Below are 23,833 nucleotides of genomic sequence, written 5' to 3'. Positions count from 1 at the left end.
CTTGGATTTTGTCACCAATTTTTGATCAATTTAGTGGAATTATTTGTAAGAAATTGGAAGATTTGTTGAAAAATTTAGATTTGTTGAAACATTTTGTGACAAAAAATGACTGCATTCATGTGATATAAGTAGGGGTGTCCCAATCCGATATCGATTACGGGTATTGGTCCAATATTAGCCTGAAAACAAATATCGGATATCAAATTCAAATTTCTGAATTTTCGATTTTTTTTTTCCAAGTAATTTTTTATTACATTTATTCAATTGTAGAATACTGTAGATATTATGTTGAAGGTTAAAATTCATGCAACCAATTGGTTAATAATACATGGGTGAGTTTTTCTCATACTGTTTGACTTGACCAAGCCTTTTCTAACATTCCTTTTTTTTTTTTTTTTCTTGTCTGCACATGCTGTCAAAGGTCAACACCACAGGAAGTGCAATCATTATGAGACAGCAATGCATATTTTGTTATTGCAATAAAATACATTGATTTATTTTATTGCTTAATTGTGACCATCACCAGCCCTCCCTAAGGAAGGGTAAGAAATATTTTATTATAGGGAGGATATAAAAAGGGAGAGCAGTGTTACACCTAAGTGGAGGGGGAGGGGGAAGGGGAGGGGAAAGGGAGCAGGGAGGAGAGACTCAAGGCAGGAAATAGAAAAGGTGGGGAAGAATAGACTGTTTTGCAGTGAGGGTGAGATGTGAGGTTGTAGAATATATTGTGCTTATTATGTTGTGTAATCCAGCCAGTATGGTGACAAGTGTGAAGCTTAGCTATAATGGTGGTGGCTGTGAACAGGAGGAATGAGTGAATGGTAGTACCTAAAGCAGGTATTTGGGATTAATGTGTCTAAGGTTAAGCCCAGTATGAGTTTTATCCCACATCCCAAGGCGTGTATGATTCATGCTGATATCAGATCATTATCGGTATTGGCCGATACGCAAGGCTGCAATATCGGTATCATATCGGAAATGAAAAAGTTGTATCAGGACATCCCTAGATGTAAGCGTGGGAAAACATCGAGTTTCATTGGATTTGTAAATTTGAAATTTCTACAACTGAATTATTTAGTAATTTACGCAATAATTCATGTTTTCTTTATCATTTTTACTGTTATCTGTGGGTGCTCTAAAGCATTTCTCAAATGGGGGTACGTGTACCACTTGAGGTACGCAATGGCACTACAGGGGGCACTTGAAATAGAGAAAATGGAAAATTAAAAAATGACGGAATTAAGAATGGAGAGTTTCATAATGTCTATTTTTTTTTGTTAGAAATGATAATCATAATAATGATAATGGAAATGATCTTGATTAGAACATGAACTGAAAATACAAGAGTTAGTCTTGGTCCCACACTAGGCAGGAGAGGACCGGAAGTTCTATTCAGGAGGCACTAATTACTGTTTCATTCCTCTTATTTACAAAATGAGATTCTTTAAAATGTGTATTATCACCCATTCATTTCATCATTATGCTCTATAGATGTTTTTCACAGAATTCTGAGCCAATGTTGTCGTCGGACAAAGGGGGTACTTGGATTCAGAAATAAGAGAATGGGGTACTTGAGCTAAAAAAAAACCCACTGTTCTAAAGGGCCAGATTTGGCCCCTGGGCCTTGAGTTTGACACATGTAGCCTAGTATTTTTGTAGTTGAGAGGTACATTTAAATTCTGATGACTGATGCAATGCTATAGCTAGCAAAACGTTTGCATGTTACAAGGACACACGGACACATGATGCTTTAAGAACATTGTTATTGCAGCGCAATTTTTGTTATCTTGAGACTGTGTGTGACTTTCAAAGATTATCAAAAACAAAGACTTCTCTGGAGACCCAGCGTTTGCAGCGGGAAAAAAATAAACAAACCACGAGTCACTGATTAAAAACCTAAAAGTTTTTGAGTCTAAATGGACTGATTTAGAATAATTCATTTCAGGTAGTTTTGTCTGCTCAATTGAAATGTGAATCACTTTATAGAATTCTGATAATAATATGGTATTTAGCATGAAGTATCCAACGTTTTTAATGTCAGATTGTGCTCAGACTAAGGTGACCAGACTTCTGACATGAAATCTGGGGACATTTCTGTCTCACAGACAAAATAATGATGAAATGAAGAAACAGGGACAATTGTGTTTTCACTTATTTTGACGTATTTGTCAATATTTAAACAAAATGTAACAGTGAGAATATTGCCCTTATAACTGTTGTTAGCATTTAAGAGTAATACAAGTAATGAGGTAGTAGTAAAATAATTGATTATTCTAGGGGGCAAAGGCTGAATCACCAGAGACTGATATGTGTGTTTGTGTTTGGTGTGTTTGTGTGTATATGTGTGTGTACACTAATGTAAGTGTGCGTACGTTTGATGTATGTCTACATGTATTGTTGCATACTATAGACCTAAAAGTGTTTCTATCAGTGAAATAGACCATTAAAAAATTACAAAGAAATGTGTTTTAGTGAGAAATTTAAATTTTGATATATTATTAGCTCATTCTAATACACAGTAAGTATTGTATCAAAAAATTAGGCTAATTATTTCACAGTATTGTTTTCCATTTACTTGAATAAATATGTCAAATTACAAACATCAAAAAAGCAAAAAATAGAGCTAAGTTGAACCAGAAACCCATCGTCAGCTAGTATTTAGGACTACATACAGTTTTTGAGGGTACCAACATGGCATCTGGTGACTTCAACTCCGTATATAGGCTTGTACTAAATAAGCTATGCAGTGATATGATAGAGATCTACAGACTTATAGTCTGGAGCCTAGGTTCCCAAAGTGGGGTACGGGTACCCCCAGGGGTACACGGATTGTCATGGGGGTATGTGAATGAAATTTAAAAACACTGACAACATTGGAAACTAGAATGTTATTGCTGGGCAAATGTTATTGCTAGGCAAATGTTAATGCCAGGCTAATGCTATGCTAGGCTAATGCTATGCTAGGTGAATGCTAATGCTAGGCTTATGCTAGGTTATTGTTATTGGTAGGCTAATGATAGGTTAATGGTAATGCTAGGCTAGTGCTAGGTTAAAGCTAATGCTAGGTCAATGTTAATGCTAGGCTAATGCTAATGCTAGGTCAATGTTAATGTTAGGCTAATGCTAATACTAGGATAATTATGCTATGTTAATGTTAATGCTAGGTTAATGCTAATGCTAGGCTAATGCTATTGCAAGGCCAATGATAATTCCATGTTAAAGCTAATACTAGGTCAATATTGATGCAAGGCTAATGCTAATGCTTGGCTAATGCTAATGCCAATGATGAGCTAATGCAGTACGACGCAAATGCAAATATTCTAGTTATTATGATTATTATATATTATTCCTCAAGAGGATCGGTGAAATTCACTGTAGGGCTACATTGTATATGACATTACATTATTATGTTTTTAAGTGTGCAGGAGGAGGCGGTGCATGGTTTCATGTTAAATGTCTGAAGGGGTACATGACTGTGAAAAGTTTGGGAACCACTGGTCAAGAGTGACTTGTCTGGGGATTTTTCCTGAAAGTAACATAAATGTCTTGGAAAGCGAACTATAGAAGAATGCAACGTACACTCCTGAAAATTAGAAGGAATGGGTATATGTTGCTTTGTCCTGTCAATAATATGGGCCTCTGATTTATAAAAAATATCCCAAACTCTGCTTCAGGGTGTATCCATTTTCGCGTCACATTATACTTTTTCCGTTTCCATTCTGTTTCACCATCTTTCCCTGTTTAGATGAGTTTACTGGTGGTTAAACTTCCAGAAATCATAGCAAACATGCTAAATAGGGTTAATAGAGTCAATTACTGTTATTAATTTTACATTTTATATGCTTACAAAATCAGGTTAAAATTGCACTTGTAATGTTAGCCCCACTGCTAGACCCTCAGCCACCAGTTTAATACCATGAAAATGTGTGATACGGTCCCAAAGCATTATTTGTGAATCCTTTAATTATTGCCAAGCCGCAAATCACCATCCCTTTTTGTATGAAATCCGCACAACCAATTCATCTGTGGATGTATAACAAAAATCCACCCACAGGATGAAACTGCAACAAGATATATGTTCAGTGTTGAACGGCTCCGTGTGGATTGCAGCTCTGCCCTGTTTGCCTCATAAAAACTCTCATTCAGTGTTAGGACAGTGATATAAAACAAGATGGAACAAACAGTGTCCTGAATCAATGCAGCACATCTTACATCTCACAAGAACAAATCCTTATTCTGTGCTTCACACTTTCTTCTATAACTTCTGAACATGGTGAAAACCATCTTTAAGAATGAAGCCCATATATTGTTAGAAATAAACACCAATATAATTACCGCTTAAACACCTTAGATGGCAGAAAATATGCATTTTAAAAATATTTTTCTGTAGGACAGACTAGGGCTGGGCGACTTTTGCCTAAAACAAAATTGATTGGATTTTTGATTTTTTTTTTCTTCAATGCATTTAAAAATAACTGCAGACATCAGATATATTGTCAAAAGTGCAATTTTATTGCTGTGATTGTCAAGAGTTAAATGCATAGAACAATCCCAACATCAAAAGTAAATGAGGCTCTGTCGTTCAACTATTTCAAGCTTTAACCCAGATTTAAGCAAAAGTGCAACAGCAACTTCACAGTAGCTTCAATTTTCTGATTAAGAAATCAGATAACGACATATTTTACAACATAACATTACTATTAAAAATAATAATAAACTCTTCCCTTAGCATCTCAGCATAGAATAAACATGCCTGTGGCACACATATAACCTACTCAAAGGGTAAACACATGTAAACAAAGAGGGGGCTGGCTCACAGAACGCGAAAAAGTCTGAAAAAACTGGTGGAAAAAAAATTAATTGTTTAATAAATAAATAAATATATATATATATTTTTTAATCAATAAAATTTGCTAAATAAAAATTCGATAAATCTATTAAATTGATTTTTGGCCCAGCCCTAGGATTAGGATAGACTGACAGTTTTTAAAACATTGTCACAAGAGGAAAACATGTTTTATATGGCCTACAATGACAACATTGATCATGGGCTGTTACTGAATCAATGCAAACTAAATCAGAATCTGAGCTCAATGTATTAATTAAACGATTATATTTACCCACCTCTTGTGAGGTAACTTTTTCATTGTTTTGCAATGAAATATCTGATCATTTTTGTACTCTTCTTGTGAATCCTAGTACATCTGTATTATAAATTTGGCATGTTAATCTTAATTACATTTTTCAGTTAAAATTACATTTTTAGTTACCCATGTTCAATTACAATGAAATTACAATTACAGTGACAACAATTACGATTATTTTTTATCCTCAGAAAGTCAATAATAGTGAATCACAATTACTGAGCTTGAAATAAATAAAGCTAACATTCCTCTTGTGTTAACATCCTGTTAGCATCTCTTATGATAACAGATCCTAAATCAGCTGTAAAATACACTAAAAACAAATATCTGTCATCTAATTTCTTTCTTGATTACTTTGTTAGGCTTCCTATTCAATGAAAATATAGATTTTAAAATATTTGCTCAGAGCATCTGGGTCTTTTTTATGCCAGTATACCCCTCAGTTATTTTTTTTAAATGGTAAAATATCAGAAAACTTGAATGATATTCTAATAATTGTTAACTACATACTGTATGTGTAGAACTGTACCATGTAACATGGTTCCCCAGTTTTGCGTTAAATTATAATTGACAACTTTTATAGAATTTTCATGGCAATTACAATTAAAGTCAATTACCTAAACTCAATTACAATTTAATCATGATTACAACAGCAACAGATTTTTTTAAAATTACATTTATAATTACACCATAATTGTAATTCATTATCAATTATGTGATAACAATTATAATTGTCCCCAACCCTGATATCAACACATAGCCTTTCTTTCACCTTTTTAAAGAAACCAATGTCATAAAACTAAAATAATATGACAGGGAAATGAATTCCCAATGAAAACAATCATTACATCCAATGCTGCTAAAGAAGTCATTGTAAATCCATGTATTAAAAGAAACTACTTTTAATCAGCTGCTGAGCAGCCAATCACTTGGCTTGGCTCATTACTGTCAAAAGCAGAGAGCATTAAAAACATAGATGGCAGATTTAGTGGCCTGCCGTTATCCCACGAGGCTGCATACACAGTTTTTTATAGAAAGGGAAACATTTCATCACAGGGTAATTCATCAGTGAATAACTTTTAATTAATCTTCCAACACGTGGATGTTTAAAACACCAACCTCAGCTCTCACCCAAACTGTGAGACTGCAGCATGGCTTTGTTTGTCTACAACCTCTTCTTTACTTCTTTGTCCATAAGATTGATTGGACTCTTTGAGAAAATGAGATACAAATTGAGAATTACATGCTGCTTTGAAATGTCTGTTAATTATGCCTGAATAGAGATGATGCACTCCTCAGCCTACGAGGAGAAGAGGGGATGTTCTTTGAGATGTCATTGATAAGACTGATGGAAAAAACATTCAACTGCGTTTCTGAATGAAAATCAGCAGAATAGCTTCAGGACAGAATAGCTTCAGGACAGCATCTTTCAAAAATCTCGCCAAATTGCGTGAAAAAAAGTCTCACTAAGCCTATTCTGTCCCAAATATCTGCCATCTTCTTAATTCAGGTCTACAGCACTCTCTACCCTGTCAGTGAATGCACAATATGTTCAGCAGCATTGCAAGTCTGATCACATCGCAGGGGATCTGTGTGTGTGTGTGTGTGTGTGTGTGTATGTGTCTGTGTGTGCGTGCATGAAATCTCTTCAGCTGCTGGTTTCACACCTTTGCTGTCAATCACTGCTGAAGCATTGTGAGGCAGAAGCAATTTAAAACACATACATTCATTTAAAACATTTCCCTTGTTCCACATGGAGTCTGTAACAGAAGGATTCACCATAGCGATGAAGGAAAAAAAAAAACAAGGAGATTCTTATATCAATCCTTGTCAAAGTTCCTCTTGCACAAAAGAACAAAGCCATTAAAAAAGGAATGTAAAAATTGTATAGTTACGCTTGCTAACGTTCTTGCTATCACACTTTATCAAACACTGTTTTTTCACCGGCCCTTATTTGTTTGTTTGTTTGTCTGTAAGTAGGATTATGTCAAAAGAACTTAACAGATTTTGATAAAATTTTAACCAAAGATAGACCTTACCTTAAAAGTCCCATATCATGCTATTTTTCACCCATCTCCATGTGTTCTAAGAACCCCAAAAACATAGTATTTGAGGTTTATTTTCCCAAACTCGCCTGTTTTCCAGCGTTTTAGCCTCTGAAAAGTCACTTTCTGAGCAACGCCACACAAATGTGCGTTCTACTTATGCATATTCATGAGTAGGTGTGTCTATAAACGGGACACTGACTTCCTCCTCCCCGCACGGTGACGTAGGGCCAGAGGACGGCCCCGCCCTCCTCCCACCCACTCCGTAGCCAAGCTCATGCTGCTTTATAAACATGAGACAGAGCGTGGGGGCGGGGCATTCGCCGGTACATACATAGACTGTAGAAAATACATACATAGCACAGCGCAAAGGACGCTGAAATGCTCACCTTCGTGGGCGTGTCTGTTTATATGTTAATCACGGCAGAGAGCTTCTTGAAAGCGTGGCTTCTCCAGCTCAGTGCTGCGTCAAATTCGTCATCACAGTGGGAACGCGTCATCAAATTGGAGCGAGGTGTTTGGGATCACCCTGCAGTAAGAAAGGAGTAAATCACCCTCTAACTAACGATTGAGGGAATCAATGAAAAAAAACACTTCGGGCATGTGTATTAGTAAAATAGTAAATAGTACTTTATGATGTTTAAAGCACAGAAAAGTCGATTTAGCTTAATATGAGTCCTTTAATGGAAGATTCCATTACAGTTTTGGAGGGGATCCGGATTAAACAAACCCAATGTAAATTATTATTTTATTGAACGTATTGCAGCCAGCAGATTGGTATCGCGGTGCCTCGCACAGCGAGGGGGGATCGAGGGGGGCGGGCGCACACTCACCGCAGCCCAAAAGGTATTGTAATGATGTGCCTCGAGCCGTTATCAAAGTTTTACAGGCTTTATTGGAAGTCGTAGTAACACTGACTGAAGCACGCAATCGTATTTGTTCCCTGCGCTCCAATAGCAAGTGAGGAATGAGCAAAATCAGCAAATAATATTCAGTGAATGTGAACGCTGAACAACTAAACGCAACACAACGCCGTCAATATCTCGTTCCACTACTAGCAGAAATGATACCACAACAATACAGAAGTGTTTTTGTGTTTATTAAAAAATAATATTAAAGTAATAGAGATTAAAAAAAAAAAATGAAAATAAAGACCAAGCCCGGAAAATAAGGCCTGAGTCGGGTCGGGCTCGGGAGAATCTAAACTGTAATCCGGATCAATACATTGGTTCTGAATCAGTTTTATCATCATTGGTGAAATTTTAAAAAATCATTTCTCAATTTATAATTGACCGATCTTTATGAAATTTGACTCAGTTATGTCAGGTTTTTTCCTTAATTTCCCCACTGACTTTCATCCGGATCGGAACCACATTGCGTATTTCATCGTGATTTTTTGATTAAATTCCTATACATTTGGACCGACTGTATTGTTATTAATGGGATAGAAATGTCTTCTAAGCCTTTAAAGCTGCAATATGTAGAATTGTGAGACTTGCATGGAATCAACCACGCTACCCCTCCCCCTCCCTGTTTCGAATCCACCGGCATCCTCATGAACATGCACGACTGTGAACTTGTTTACTACTTGTTGACTTTGTAGATAAATATGGCAACTTTCCAACTCCTCTTACCAACTTTTTTCCTCAAAGTGACTATCGACAAAAAGGCAACTGTGTTACTGAAGAATATTCTGATGTTTTAGTGACTGAAAGTACGTATCACTCAGCATTTATTGTCCTCACCGAGCTACGCACCCAGACTCTCTCCACCTTGGATATGCTTGTCCAAGGTTTACACACAATTTATTTAATCTGTTATCACTTTCTCTCTGACTCCAGTACAAGGCGCGGACCCTGCGTAGTCGTAGACGTACGCTTTAAGTCCATTGTGCATAAGGCCGTGTTGGGAACATTCCAGCCAAAAAGCATTATATTGAACTTTTACTACAGATAGGACATAAATGAGCATTGACTTTTGTTCAGCAGCCAATAGTACCTTGGTTGGAATAAAGATCTCTGATTGGCTGTACAAGAGCATCACGCGCCTGGATTTCTAAAGCTTGATTACAGAGCCAAGAGAAGGAACAGAGGTCCCGTGTCCTCTCAGAACACTTTGAATTACACTATGTAATACAAATATGTGTAGGTTTTTATGGATTTTGGACCAAATGATGCCAAAAAAAAGTACATATTGCAGCTTTAAAGTGTGAACGATCATAGTACCATGACCAGGATCAATGATCCAGATAACTGCCAATATTTGGCAAAGAGGATATCTGGCACTCTGTAGAGGTTTGTGCGTGCTGAGTGCTCTTGTTAACATTAAACAAAACGAAATGTTTGAGATTCTTAAAGTGTTGAAAGAAAAACTAAAATGACTTATATAACACTGTAATAATCCTATAAAATGTGGTAACATGGATGACAAGGGACTAAATCACATTGTAGCAGTACATGAAAAAATAATATGGCAGTTAAAGTGCATGCCTTGATTGAATTTACTGTAAATAGACTGTACAGTAGCCTATATGGTGTATTTGGTAATTCTGCTACATTTTGTAAAGGGCAATGAAGCTAATTTTCTGGTTAAAATCTTATTGATTCCTTGTGCATCAGCACTTTGTGATGAAAATGAAATGTTACAGTAAAATCCTGTGACGATTTGATTGTAAAAGCAGTATATTTGCTGCATTTCATTCCACTAAGGGAAAACAATCCCTCACCCATGCTGAAGGTTATTTTGACAACTGTTTTGCAGTTACCTTCACGGTGCTCAGCCCTTTTGGAGCTGCATCAGCCCAGATGGTAGACAAAGAGCACTTGTACAAGCCATTGAACCTGAGTCAGCAGCTTTTGTGCACAGAATAATCTGTTATAGCTTCCGTTGCCTTGGGTTTTCTAGGCTCAAGCTAAACATTGGCCGGGCATAAGGGGTGTCAGTGTGATTGACGGCTCTTGTTAAGAGTAGGATTTCTAAAAGAAGAACAGCAGCTCTGCCTGGTCAAGGTGACTTTGAAGCTGCTTGGCAGAAATCCAAATGAAGAGTTCAACCAAAAAATTTGAGATTTGCAACCCAACCTGTGTGTCAGAGTGAAGAATCAGTGGGTTGGTTAAGTGTCATCGCAATGATCAGAGCTATTATGGGATGTGGTGACAGAGCCAAGAGGTTCTGTGCAAGGACAAAAGACACCTGATTGTTTGGAAACACCTCGGAGATGAAAAGGTCCCTCAGTTTGGATTTGTAATGGCACTGTTTCAGAGACATCCCTAATATCTGGCATTTTTAGAGCTCCTAATCATTTTTTTTCTGGAAGAAAAAAAGAGCAGCATGAATTGTAACTTCAACCAATGACTTGAAAGTTCCTTAATCTTAAAGAGAAAGTGAAACACTTAAAACATTTGATACATTTTTAAAAATTGGTAATAAAGCACTTACTTTTCGTACTTAATTCTGCGTCTTGTGAATTCGAGGAATGTGAGCCTTTTGAAAGCCTGTGACCTGCCATTCAACAGCAGTCACCCATGCATTGAAATATACATTTTCATGTACACCATAACAACATGGTAAGATACAAGCACTTCAAAAAGTGCAAAGAAAAACAGGTATTGAGTGATTTAATGAGCCATTTGCATTTTCACTGTGTAGGCCTACCAGCCATGTCTACTTAGAGATCCATGGCTTCATCTTTGAGACAAACAAACCAACTGCTAAGATACTTTGTTTAGACCAGGGCTAACATCTTATCGCTAACAGCTTATCGCTAACAGCCATGAACAAACCATCATGTATATTTGGCTGGAGGAGCAATGGGTCCAAATTGCAGTAAGATTAGTAAAGCCTTTCTGAAGAGCCGAGTGGATGAGCTGAAACATTATAGATAGAACCGACATCAAAAGATCAAAAATTGACTTCGCTATGAAAGCTTGGCCGCCACAAACCGGTTATCTCTGTGGTGACTTTTCTGACACCGCTTGCCTAAAATCCAAAAAGTCAGAAAGATCATAAGACCACGCTTTCATGGTCTGTTTTACATGTTTTTACTAAAGATTTGAGTGGGAAGGATATCACATGCAGTTAATGCATGTACGTGTATTTGCAACATGTGACCATCTCTCCACGACAACAACAGCAATGATAAGGTCAAAGTTTTCCATTGGTCTCATAAAGAGGTGGAGTGAAATTTGGGCAGAGGCTGGTACCCATGCATGCAACAACTATCCAAGACACACAGATTAACTGCATCATTTTCTTGTAATGACTTGGCTTTACACGATCAGGATTTTTGGGCTGATCGTCAATCACCAATCTGATCATATGAGTAGGGATTGGGTACCAAATTCTTTTTTAAGGTATCAACCAAATTTCTTTAGTACTATGTGATAGGGGTGTCCCGACCCGATATCAATATCGGATATCGATCCGATATCAGCCTGATAATGAATATCGGATATCTGATTAAAATTTCCGAATTTCCAATTTTTTTTTTCAATTGTAAAATCCTGTCGATATTATGTTGAAGGTTTAAATTCATGTAACCAATTGGTTAATAATAAATGGGTCAGTTTTTCTCATACCTACTGCTGCTGACTATTATTCTCTGTTTGAGTGACATCACTTGATCAAGCCTTTTCTAACATTCCACACTACAAAATAAGTAATTATTATTTTTTTACGAAAGAAAAAAAAGTAATAAAAGTATGCATGATTCATGCTGATATCGGATCAATATCGTATCGGCCGATACGCAAGGCTGCAATAGCGGTGTCATATCGGAAATGAAAAAGTTCGATCACGACATCCCTACTATGTGATACTGATTCACGGAAAATCAAACGGTATCATGTTTCGGTACCTAAAAGCATCAATGTGACTGCTGGTTCAGTAAACAAACTGATCGTAAGCATTCAAAAGTATGGCTCCGCTTTTTAAAATGCTATGCAGACCGAGCACTTGCAAGCTGTGCTTCGGCACAGCTTGGATATTCTGGTCCTGGTGTGAGTAAATCATCAGCAGGAATAGAAAAAGTTCATATCAGGCCAGGGGCAAAGTAAGGGATATGTGAAGTCAAGGCCAGGATTTTCACTTTAGACACAAAATACCAAGTATCATGATGAGACAAAATAAATGGCAAAAGGTGTGCTTTAAAGATCACAGATGTCACAAGGAAACAATTTTCTATGTACTCGACCCTCTTTGGCCCTGACATTTTCTCATTTTCAATAGATTCCCAATCTGACCTCTAATTCTAATTGTAAAGCACAAATAAACCCTTAATGGATTGAAGTCAGAGTTCAGGAACTCAATGTGACCAGGGATTTCAGAGGGAGACAAATGGATGGATGCATTTCTGTTTAAGAAGTCTGCTCAGGCCCTTGGCTTAGTGTCCTGGTAGGCTGAGACATTCAAGATGACTGGAGGGAAGAGGGCCAGCTGTCCCACGTCACTCTACCTTCAGCTGAGAGAAAAAGACGCTATCAACATCTGTACAGAGCGTGGGCAGTGAAACCGAGCCGGACAAAACTGCTGGCACAGATTCACAGCCTCATCTGTGAGGGAAAGACACTCACTCGTCTGGAGCTTCAAATGTCACAGACCATTTTCTCTTGCAAACGGGCAGGTGTGACGGGAATATGAAAGGCAGCCGCTCTGAGAATTTGGAGGATTAAATGTGGTGTTAAGGAAACTGATTATTTTTAAAGTCTTAAGAGCCTTCAGTTGTGAACACAGGGACACAGCACTTTAATCAGACCAGAGGACACTGGTTACATTAGGTTTGCAGACTTTATTTGGTGGGATTTGGCATTAAAACCACTTCTAAAGCAATTTTTGCAGCTCAGTCAATTGGATTTATTTTGAATGAATTCAATGAATGTTTTCCAAATATTGCTAGAGCAGCATTCTCGAAAGGCAGATGTTCTCCAGGTTGACCTAAATGATCAGCACAGCAACATCACATGTCATCAGTGTGACATCTTGACACTTGAATGCTAATGCTTGCTATGTATGACCTTCCAATCTCTCCTTTTTTTTTCCCACAGAAACATTTGGTGCCAGAGGTGACAACTAATCTGCATCAAAGCTTCACAATAAAACAAGCAGAACAAGAAGGAGCTGTTCCCATTAGAAGTGAGAGCAAACTCCCACAGGTCGGCCAGCGCCTTAGCATCCGAAGGCTTAAGGATTATTTATTGGTCAGAAAACACAGAGAACAACAAGTTTGAAATGGTGCTGCAGCACCTCCTGTCCTGTCAGCCCTACTTCAAAAGGTAAACTGAAACTTTATTTCTACCAATTCTTGGCAATTATATTGTTTTTTTCATTTCGTAAAATTAAAACAAGCCACAGACTAGTTGAAGTAGGTGTTCTGAGTCATTTTCTGTATAGCTATAAAACCTTTATTTACTTGCACACTCAGAAGCAGTCTAATTGTACTGCCTCGCTCAACGCATCGAGTTTATTACATCTTCACAAGGGATCATATTATAGAAATGAGACACGGATAGGCTACAATAGTCTGTTTACATCTTGTAATGCAAAATGGATTTAATATCCTCTAAATATAAATGTTCACACAGCCATTATTGATTAAATGAAAAGTTTACAGAAACATGAGCTGTGTACACATTTTGTGACATAAAACCAATATGGCTGTCGTTTAGTCAATAAGATTTTTTTTCAAAATCCAGCTACTGAGTTTAGATGAAAAGAGACCAAACAAAAGAAAAGAAAGACAATACATAAGATCCACCAGTTGTACATTGAAGAAGCCAGACCAACGTATCAGATTGTTATGATCGAGATATGATACTTAATAATAATGATCAAATGACCAAGTCTAAGGAGAGCAGCATGCAGGCTGAAGATCACAGTGAGCAGAAGAAGATCTGATACGTACTAATCCTATACCAATAACAATGTTGCAAAAATTTTTTTTATTTTTTTTTATTTATTCAGTTTATTTCCGACATGGTTACATTCACTTTTTTTTTTTTTTCTTTTTTGTACATGCCGAAAAAGGAGACGAGAGAAGCAGTTTGCTTATCCGGGTCCCGTCCCCTGTTTTACCATCGCAAATTTACATGGGTTTACATTGTTTAGTGGCCTGCACAACATGTGTCTGGGAATTTTATCTGTTACCGAAGTCGTGTTAATTTTGGTAGTTTAAACGAGGCAACCGGAATTGGACTTTTTCTTAAAAGCGTTTCTTTAGGAACGGAAAAGCCTCTTGAATAAGAGGTGAAACGAAACGGCTTTAAGTGTAATTACAAGTCCTGTTGTTTCGAATAAACTACCATAAAATACACTTCTCTTTAAAAATTATTAAGCAAACTGACTTCCCTTCCTGATCTGTCTCATTCCAGATGATTTTAACGTCTGCTTTTCTTCTCCTCCAAGATAACCGCTGAGATCTATGTTAATGCAAATTAAAGAGATGCATGTGCTTTGAAAAACACACATTGTAATGCTAGTCTAACCTTGTGAGCGTCCGTATCAATCTCAGCAGCATTAGTCTACACAGGCATACTGCTATGTCTACTACCATTTCCTCTTATTGGCTTTAATTAAATAAGACATATATGCAGACATTAACACTCAACACTGACTAAACTTTGAGCTGTACAGCTGGGATTATCCACTGGGTGTTTAACTGTTGGACGAGAGGCCACAGAACGCAATAGAAAAAGGGGTGTAAATGCCAACATTTACATACGAAGTCAGGAAGTTGCATCTTATGACATTCATAGTTGAATTAGTTTTGATACTTATAGCTAATTCGACAAGACATGTTGAATTGGATTGGATATTGATTAAAAAGTTACATTTTGTGAAATTGGGAGTTGGTCGTTTTTATCATGGGTTTGCTTGGCAAATGTTGGGGCTTAACCCAACATGCAATGTTAAAAAAAGGAAACATCACCTTTACTAGAAGCACTAGTTGTAGGGCTATCACAACAATGCAAAAACAAAGCCAGTTCAAAATATGAGTGCCTCTTCCTTTTGTATTGTACAGGCCGATCAGTTGGGAGCTCTGCAATCAGGACAACTCATCACAGGTGGTGCTCTCACCTGCAACTCAAATCATCCAATTTTCAGTGTGTAAAAAACTCAATTGAAGGTCTAAAATTCTCTTTATCTAAAATGGGGCCCCAACATGACAGAAATGCCTCACATGCATGTTGTGGGTCAATATCACACATTTGCGCACTTTTTTTCCCCTGAAAATGTGTGATTGAATGTCAAAAACGTGGGACAAACAGACAAATATTTCAAATAACGGCCATAATCCAGCTGTTCAGAATCTTGCGGTACTTGTTTTCGCTAAACTAGGGATCAAGTTGTTCTGTATTTGAAAATTAATACAGAGGTTCATCTTAAGTGTGTTTTTAATGCGGTTCAGATTATTATGACTGGGACAAAGAAAAGTTTAGCTGATGGTGTATTAGTTGAACTGGCATCTACGATCACACGGCTGTGCTGGATTATCGAGCATAACGTGATGGTGATTTGTTGGTTTTATTAGAGATTTCAGAAATAAAGTTTTTGGGACCACATCATTCATTTCCATTATCGACTAGCAGTGGGGCTGACGTCTCTCTTGCGATATAATCTCATGTGATATCATCGTAACCAGTGTGTGTGTATGTGTGTAGGAGTCATTTGCCCCTTCACACTCAGGTGTTACCATCTCTCGATTGCCTTCCTTTAAGAAAATGTCGTTCGTATTCGTACGGTTGCCGTACAGACAATCCCTGGTGCTATTAGTACGGTTGCCGAAGTACAAGTACGTAGCGTCTTAGGGTTAGGGTTAGGTTATAACCCAATACCGCAACAAGTTTTAGGGTTAGGGTTAGAGTTGGGTTTAGGGTTAGGGTTAGAGTTGGGTTTAGGTAAAGGAATGTGTCTTCTCGATGACCCCCCCAGTTGAACAGGGAATCAAAGGCAGGCACGGGCCGATGCTTGTTATTCATGCTCCTCTCTTCCTTGTGCCACTCATCCAAAAGGGTTTTGTGAGTTTGTATCAGTATAGTGTGGTGTCAGTGCAGGTTATAACCCAATTTGGCAACAATTTTTAGGGTTAGAGTTTGGTTTAGGGTAACGTTTAGTCTTAGTCACGTGCCAAATAGGGACGTGACTAAGACGTTCCAATTTGGCACGGCCAAATGGGGGCACTGCTTACGAATAGAATGTTGGTATATTGATACGGCAACCGTACGGACAGCCACTGCCTTCCTTTAACTAATTTAGATGTGTTTATTGGGTCATTTACCTTCCGATTGCTAGCATTGGTTACCAGTTCATTGTTGTTCAATACAACGGATCATTGTTTTGTTTTACACTGTGATTTAAAATTTGTATTATTATTTTTTTCCCAGTAGCCATTTGTTATTTAGGCCATTCAATGAAGAAAAAAAATAAAAATTCGAGTAGATTTCGGTCAATAGCTCTCCTGCTTTCCTTGTTAGCTTCATCATTACATCCTGTCCTTATGATACGTCAAACTGAGGATGAATGATGAGTTTTAAAATGTGCGAGGGCACAATTGTTTCCAACAAGCTCATGCTACAGGCACGCAGACATACACACGCCAAAGGAGACTGTAGTCATTTGTCTCAATATTCACAGTAATTTCTCATATGTTAAGATAATCTCATACTGCGTCTAATTTGAAGCTTTATCTTAATACAAGGCTGGTGCAGACACAGGTCATGTTTAAAATGTACCTTTAATCTAACCTTATAAGGGGTTCCATTAAACAGACCTGCCAATAAATTTATAAATATAAATGCTGTTTTAAATGTATACATAATGAGAAGAGATTTCATCAAATTATAGTTGACGGTTAGCCTCGAACACCAATAATTGTTTTGTAAAATATGTTCATTGTAATTGTTGAAAGGTAAACAATGTTGGCAGAGATTGATGCAAAGATTCGAAGTGTATGTAAGCAAGAAATAATATTGCAAAAGTTTAGATGAAGAGTTTCAGAAATGTGGTTTGTGTTGATTATTGAGGACTAGATAGTTAACTACACTTTTCTGTGACTGTGGTACAAACAGCTGACCAGCCAGGCAAACATAGGGTTAGCATCATTTTGATAGCTACAAGACCAATATCGTGAGATTGTGTCATCAGTTCATATACGGTAAAGTACGATGATGAAAACAGTATAGACTGAGATAGATTTGTTGTATGTAAGAACTGTATGTGAGACCAATTGATATAGGTGTAGTTTTTCTTCCAGTTCTGTAGCTGTCATATTGCTTTATTGTAGTGATGTGGGAGGAGACGACCATATTGATGACTGTAGACAGTATTTTTTCATCACCTTGGAACTCATCCACCATATTGAATGTGAGCAATTCATAATTCATTCATTGTTAACATTGCAATTAATTGTTTCACAATCTGTTTTTGCTCGCCCATTGGTCTCATTATGCTTTCTCGAATTTGCATGACTTTTATTTTGAAATCCATGGGTGATCAAACAGAAGTCGGCCTAATTTATGAAGATGGCAAATTAAGATAGTGTTATTATCACAACTATATTATTTATACTATGTCTGGGATTTTTGTTTTTAAATTACCTCCTCCAAGGAGGCACTTAATAGGTGAGTGCATTACAATCGTATTAAATCTTTCATGTTTTATTCATAGGATTGCATATCATTTAAGTGCACCATGGAGTCAGACTAGGAAACATGTTGGTAGCTACTCATGTGCCTAATAATTTGCCTTCAAATCAACTCTCTTCTTTTTTCCCTTTGGTTTATATAGCAATATTGTTTACAATATTTATTACCTCAGGGAAAAAGGTATTACATATTTTCACCGGGGTTTATTTATTTGTTTGTCTGTTTGCCAAATAGCTTATAGACCTTACGCCATGGAAGATTCCATTAAATTTTGAAAAATCCCTATTTTCCACCATTGATGATGATCCAATAATTCAGATATCTGTTCGTAATTGACCAATCTTTATGAAATTGGATTCAGTTAATATCGGGTTATTTCTTCAATTATTCCACAGAGTTCCATCTGGATCGGATCTGGGTTGTGCATTTCATTGCAATCTGCCCATACATTTGGACCAACTGCATCAGTTGGAGAAAAATGTCTTCCAAACCTTCAAAATGTGAATGATCATGATGACATGATCCAGATAATTGCCAATATCTGGCAAAGAGGAGATTTGGAGCTTAGCGGAGGTTTGTACTCTGTTGTTTTATAATCTCTTCTTCATAATTTTACTAGACTTGAAAGTCATATTCTTTCTAGGAGACTATTGGCCTTATTTGGTCTTTTATATTTTGCATGACTTATTTTTAAATCAATGATGTCACAGCATTTGGAATTAATTACAAATATAGCAATTTAGGACATTGTTAGCACAACTGTATTAATGTTATGTCTGGGATTTTTTTTTTTTTTTTAGTATTTAATAAATTCTCCCCAGCACAGAGTTAAATGTAGATCGGTTATTCACTCAGCATTTCCACAGTATAGAAGCCTCGCTGAGCGCTGACAGATAAGACTGATGTGCACAGTAATGTCGGCTCTCGTCGAGTTGCTCAAGAGTTGAGTTATTATGTGACAACGTGTCCAAATTAGGACTCACAAATTCAGTTCGAAAACTATTTGTTGTCAAATGAATTCTCTAGGTTTTGAAAGTGCTTGTTTTGTTTGGTGAAATTGACGAGGTATTAGGCAAATTACATGCAGGTATGCAGACAGCTGGTTTGTACTCACAATGTTTGCCTCCTTTCTTGTTGACATTAATGAAAACCAGCAGGCATTGTACTTTGCATAATATTTTTGTTCCTTATAATCATCACAAACAATACAATAGATACACATCTACAACAACAAGGTGTCATTAAAGCCAGAACGGATACATTCTGCAATTTTTAAAATTGTAATATTTAGCCAACTATTGTTATACTCATCAAAACAACACAGTACTCATTAGTGCATAACATTTTGCATGGACTTTTACTATTTGTTTACAGCCCAGCTTTGCACAGACGTGGAGTCCAGATGTATAAACCTGTTTACTGCTGAGCTGTACATGCAAAGTCATTGCCTTTTCATTTTGGTAACACTTTACTTTACACACTACTAAGTTTTACACATAAAGGATGACATTATGCCATGACACCTGTCATTAGCATGAACAAGGTGTCATAAAGGCTGTCATTAAGTGTCGTTCATTACCCTAACCCCTAACTCTACATAACCCCACTAGATCCCTCCACCCAACCCAAAAAATGCCAACATTGCTCCAAAGGCGTCATAATTTAGCAAACAACACTTAATGACAGCCTTCATGACACCTTATTAGCATATTGTCAGCCTTATGTACAGTATGCGAACTATACCGCGGCTGAAAAGAGTGCGCGCGTTGCTACAGAACCAGAGCAGAAGCAGCAGCAGCTCCTCCTTTCCGCACACAAACACAACCAGACTCTCTCCTTTCCGCTTATCGCTCTCCGTTGTTCGTCACCGCGTAAACGTTGGAAGCCGTCCAATTCCACAGCCGAGTTCGTTGTTAGTGCTGTGAGCCACGATTCCATAAACATCCCCATCATTTTCTCCTCAGTTCACAAGCGATGTCGGGTCTCGCTGCATAGGCCGGTGTAGCATTAGCACAGAGTGCTAACAGCTGATGGGTGTAAACAATGGCCGTGGCTCCAAGCAGTGACTCCCAACACGATCAGCAGCGGAAAAAGTAGTGCAGTTTGGGCGTCCAGTAGTGCAGTTAGATGACGTCACCTGCCGGGTAAAATCCAACTCGCCTGTTTTGACCTGACTTTTTACAAAATGTGGAATAACAAGGGGAGGAGGAAACATAACTTTTTTAACTTTGGCCCTCTGATTGAGGCTAAAGGGATGTCACTGTAGCAAAACCATTATGAAGTGATTTTTTCATCATGCCTCCCCTTTTAAAGTGACGTTTAAGGCATAGCGCCCCCACGCTTTAATGGTGAGGACAAGAACTGAATACAGGCGGCTTCTTTATTAAAGTGAAATAGTCATTCACAAATCATACATTAACAATAGCCTAATGCTACACATGAACTATGATTATGATAATACAAAAAATAATAATAAGATAAAGGAAATACATGGGAAAAATCATTTTGCCAATATTTAAGTGACCCCCCCATGTCTTTCAGCTCCCCTGGCTCCCCTGGCTCCCCCACATTTCGCACACAAGTTGCACTGAAGCCATTTTTGAGGCCTCTAAAGTTGCACATAGGGATGGGCAATATGGACTTAAAAAAAATGATCCTGATATTTTCTGGTATTTACCACGATAACGATAAACATCACGATAAATAAAAAAATATAAATAAATAAAACGATTCCCAACTTAAAGTGTAAACAGGTTCCTTACAAACACGAATACATTTAATAACATCAACATATTAAAAATCAGTGCATGCGGGTCACTCTATTAGTGTTATTGAATGAAATAAATTTATTTCCTCACTTAAAATGAAATTATTTTCAAAAAAAAAAAAAAGCACATTAAAGGAACAAATAACTCCATCAATGTTTTTACTGTTGCTGAATCTTGTTTCATTCATCTTATGAGTTACATAAAGTTATGATTGATAAATAACTGATTTCCTACAATTAAACCAGATCAAGCTTGATAATTTCATCATTCAGTATATTTAGGTGTAATAATCTCAATAGTTACATTAGTCTAATGGGACCAGGTTTGCTGTGAACACGTGAAATATAATTAAAAAAAAATATTGCTTCGCTGTGGGGCTCCCGTAAACATACAGGGGCAGTTTTGGCCTGTGAAACAAGGATTTTATGGGCATTCTTGGCTAAATTGAGGGACAAAAGGCCTGTGGCACTCGCTAATTTCCGACATGGGAATTTATCGTTTATATCATGGGATGACATATTCTTACCGGTGAGAATATTTTTGACGATAAATCATAAATGATAAATTATCGCACATTCCTAGTTGCACAACAACAAAACATATTCTATGACAAAAAATGTACTTCATATCTTTAAATGCGACATATAAAGAAAAATGTATCTTCTTCCTTTGAGTTAAGAAGTCGGCCTGTGCTTGTCACGCTTCACCTCGAACTCTGATTAGATTTTTTTTAGGGGAGTCGGATGGAAAAAAAAAGGCGTTTGGTTGGATTAATTGGTTGAATTTGCATTCTGACAGGTTGGAAATACAGGGCTGTATGAGGCCCACGCAGCTGATTTACACAACAATATGAGCCCTTTTGGGTGAAAAATAACCAAAAAAACAAAAAAAGAGACGACAACAATGTGTATTCTCTATGTATTCATAAAGCCTTTACTGTTCTGTTCAGTAAAACCGAGCAGCCACGTTGAAGATTCAGCAGTTTGAACAGCTGAACATGAGTCAGCACATAAAATGCAGGCAATGACTCATACTGTGTGATGTGCACATTTTAAAAAGGCAAAGCTGGTGAAAGTACAACTTGAATCATTATGAGCAAATTGATTATAACCAAGCTGTATCTAGCATTGATAATGTTGGTTTTAATAGCTGTTCTTAGATTATTTTATTTGTTTTATTTTGTGATTAAATGGCTACTGTAAGAATACTCTATTCAGAAGGGAAGGTTAATAGCAACTAGGGCTGGAGTAAATAATTATTTTAGTAATCAATTAATCATGAAAGAAAAATCTAAGGTTTTGCAGTCTTTATGCTTCTTGTACTCATTCCACACAATAAACTCTCATGACCTTTTAAATATGCATTTCTTCAATAAAGGCCTAATTAGCAACATTGCTTAACCCTCAAGCGACAAATCTATTATAGCGACTAATGTGACCCCATTGATTTTATACAGGAATACTTCATATTCATTTCCCTCTCTCATATATTTGTCCATCATCTAATATGATAAGGTATGGAATTTGATATTTATTTATTTTTTACAATTTGCCTATTTGATTGCCACCGATAGAGCAATATTTCCTTTTGTAAGACACTAGACAACCCTTGTCTCTTACGTCTTGTAAAATGCATGTTATATTTTTTCTTTGCATCAAAAAGGAAAACAATAAATCATAAAGAATAAAGTTTTTTTTCTGTAAAATATACATTACAACTTGGTAGGATAATTATACCATCAAAATATAGAAAAAATGGTGACAAGCAGCAAATATGCCAATACTTTACCACAAATCTAAATAATAGATCTTTTGTGACAATCATGTTTTGTTTGGTAAGGTGTAATATCATAGATAATGTTTAGATACGGTAATAGAAATAGTAATAATAAGAAGACATATTCATCAACATCCCCCGCCAGATTGGTTATCATTATAACTCAACCTTTTCCTAAATGTCCTAAATCTAAGAACTTAGATATAGACATAAGAAAATATGATGACATCAGAATATAAAATTACTAAGTATCTTAAACGGTTTCTAAGAAAAGCTGTCCCCTTTGAAGATACCTCGAACAGAGTAAAAAACAGAACAAGGGCAATAACTGTAGAAAAAATAATTGCGCGCTTCTCATTTTCGAACTCCATCCAGGAATTGATACCCCAAAGCCACACACCAAATTTGGTTATCCATTCTTAAACGGTTTCTGAGAAAAGCTGTCCCCTTTAATCGGATGGACGGACGGACGCACGGACAGAAGCATGGAGTTTAAATCCCCGGCGATAATAATATGGCTGAACCATTTGAAACATGTAACTGTCAAAATGAGATGACGCTTCAACAAAAATGCACTTCTACCTGCTTCTCCTGCAGACACACCCTACTCCGCTTGAGGTGCCACAGGTATAAATGGGATGCACTTCATGGTCATATTCTATATCAGGGTGATCTGACATCTCAGAGATACGATCTATACAATCTGATGCTGACTCATCTCCATCAATGGAACTATTTTCATCCTCACTCTGGGTGTTAAGAATCATCTGTTAATGCTTGTGCAGCTGTAAGTCTTGCTCTTAAAGGTGTGTTGACCACGTTTATCTGCAAAACAGTAAAATATAATGATTAGAGTTGTCAAACTATGCTACTACACCATCTGAAGCTACAAGGTTGAAAATATCGTAGATCTTCCCTGGGTGAAATGTGACCCCACTCCACCGCATGAGGGTTAAATAAACATAACTACAGTGTTTTACTAAACATTGCATTTATATCCAAATTGAGGTCAAACAAAACTTTTTTCCCAAAGATCAACAATAAACAGTAACATTTGTTATTGTATTAAAATTGAAAAAAATTCAAGTTCCTTGAATATGAAGCAAAATAACAGAGCTTACTGTATTTTGTAATAATGATGCTATTTATTTCTATGTGATTATTCATATTTACAGTAAGCACTTTATTTCTGCTTTACTGTTTACATTTTTATCAATTTTCATATATCAATATATTAGGGTAGGCTATCGCCAGGTATATTGCAATATTGTTTTCCACAGTAACGTTATTATTGTGATACGACGATAATCGATGTATCGAGGGAAATTTCTTCCACGATACATCGCAATGTCTGTGTCACTGAAGAAATTCAGAATTTATTGACTGCACTGAATCCATTTCACAGCAATCACAAAACTTTGTCAATCAATGTCACATGAATGACAGATAAGTAAACAAAGTGC

At 36.9% G+C, this 23,833-nt stretch overlaps 1 protein-coding gene across 2 annotated transcripts in view; it reads left to right on the top strand.

Moving 5' to 3' along the window:
* Positions 1-23,833, top strand: part of flrt1a (fibronectin leucine rich transmembrane protein 1a) — a 75,161-nt gene that overhangs the window by 31,947 nt on the left and 19,381 nt on the right. For both annotated transcript variants that reach the window (XM_028467498.1, XM_028467499.1), the window contains exon 2: positions 13,231-13,458. The gene's annotated coding sequence lies outside the window, so the exon portion shown is untranslated. The remainder of the gene's footprint in view (positions 1-13,230; positions 13,459-23,833) is intronic.

Source organism: Gouania willdenowi, chromosome 14 (genome assembly GCF_900634775.1).
Source record: "Gouania willdenowi chromosome 14, fGouWil2.1, whole genome shotgun sequence".
Classification (NCBI taxonomy): domain Eukaryota; kingdom Metazoa; phylum Chordata; class Actinopteri; order Blenniiformes; family Gobiesocidae; genus Gouania; species Gouania willdenowi.
This window is presented reverse-complemented; position numbering and strand designations above follow the sequence as displayed.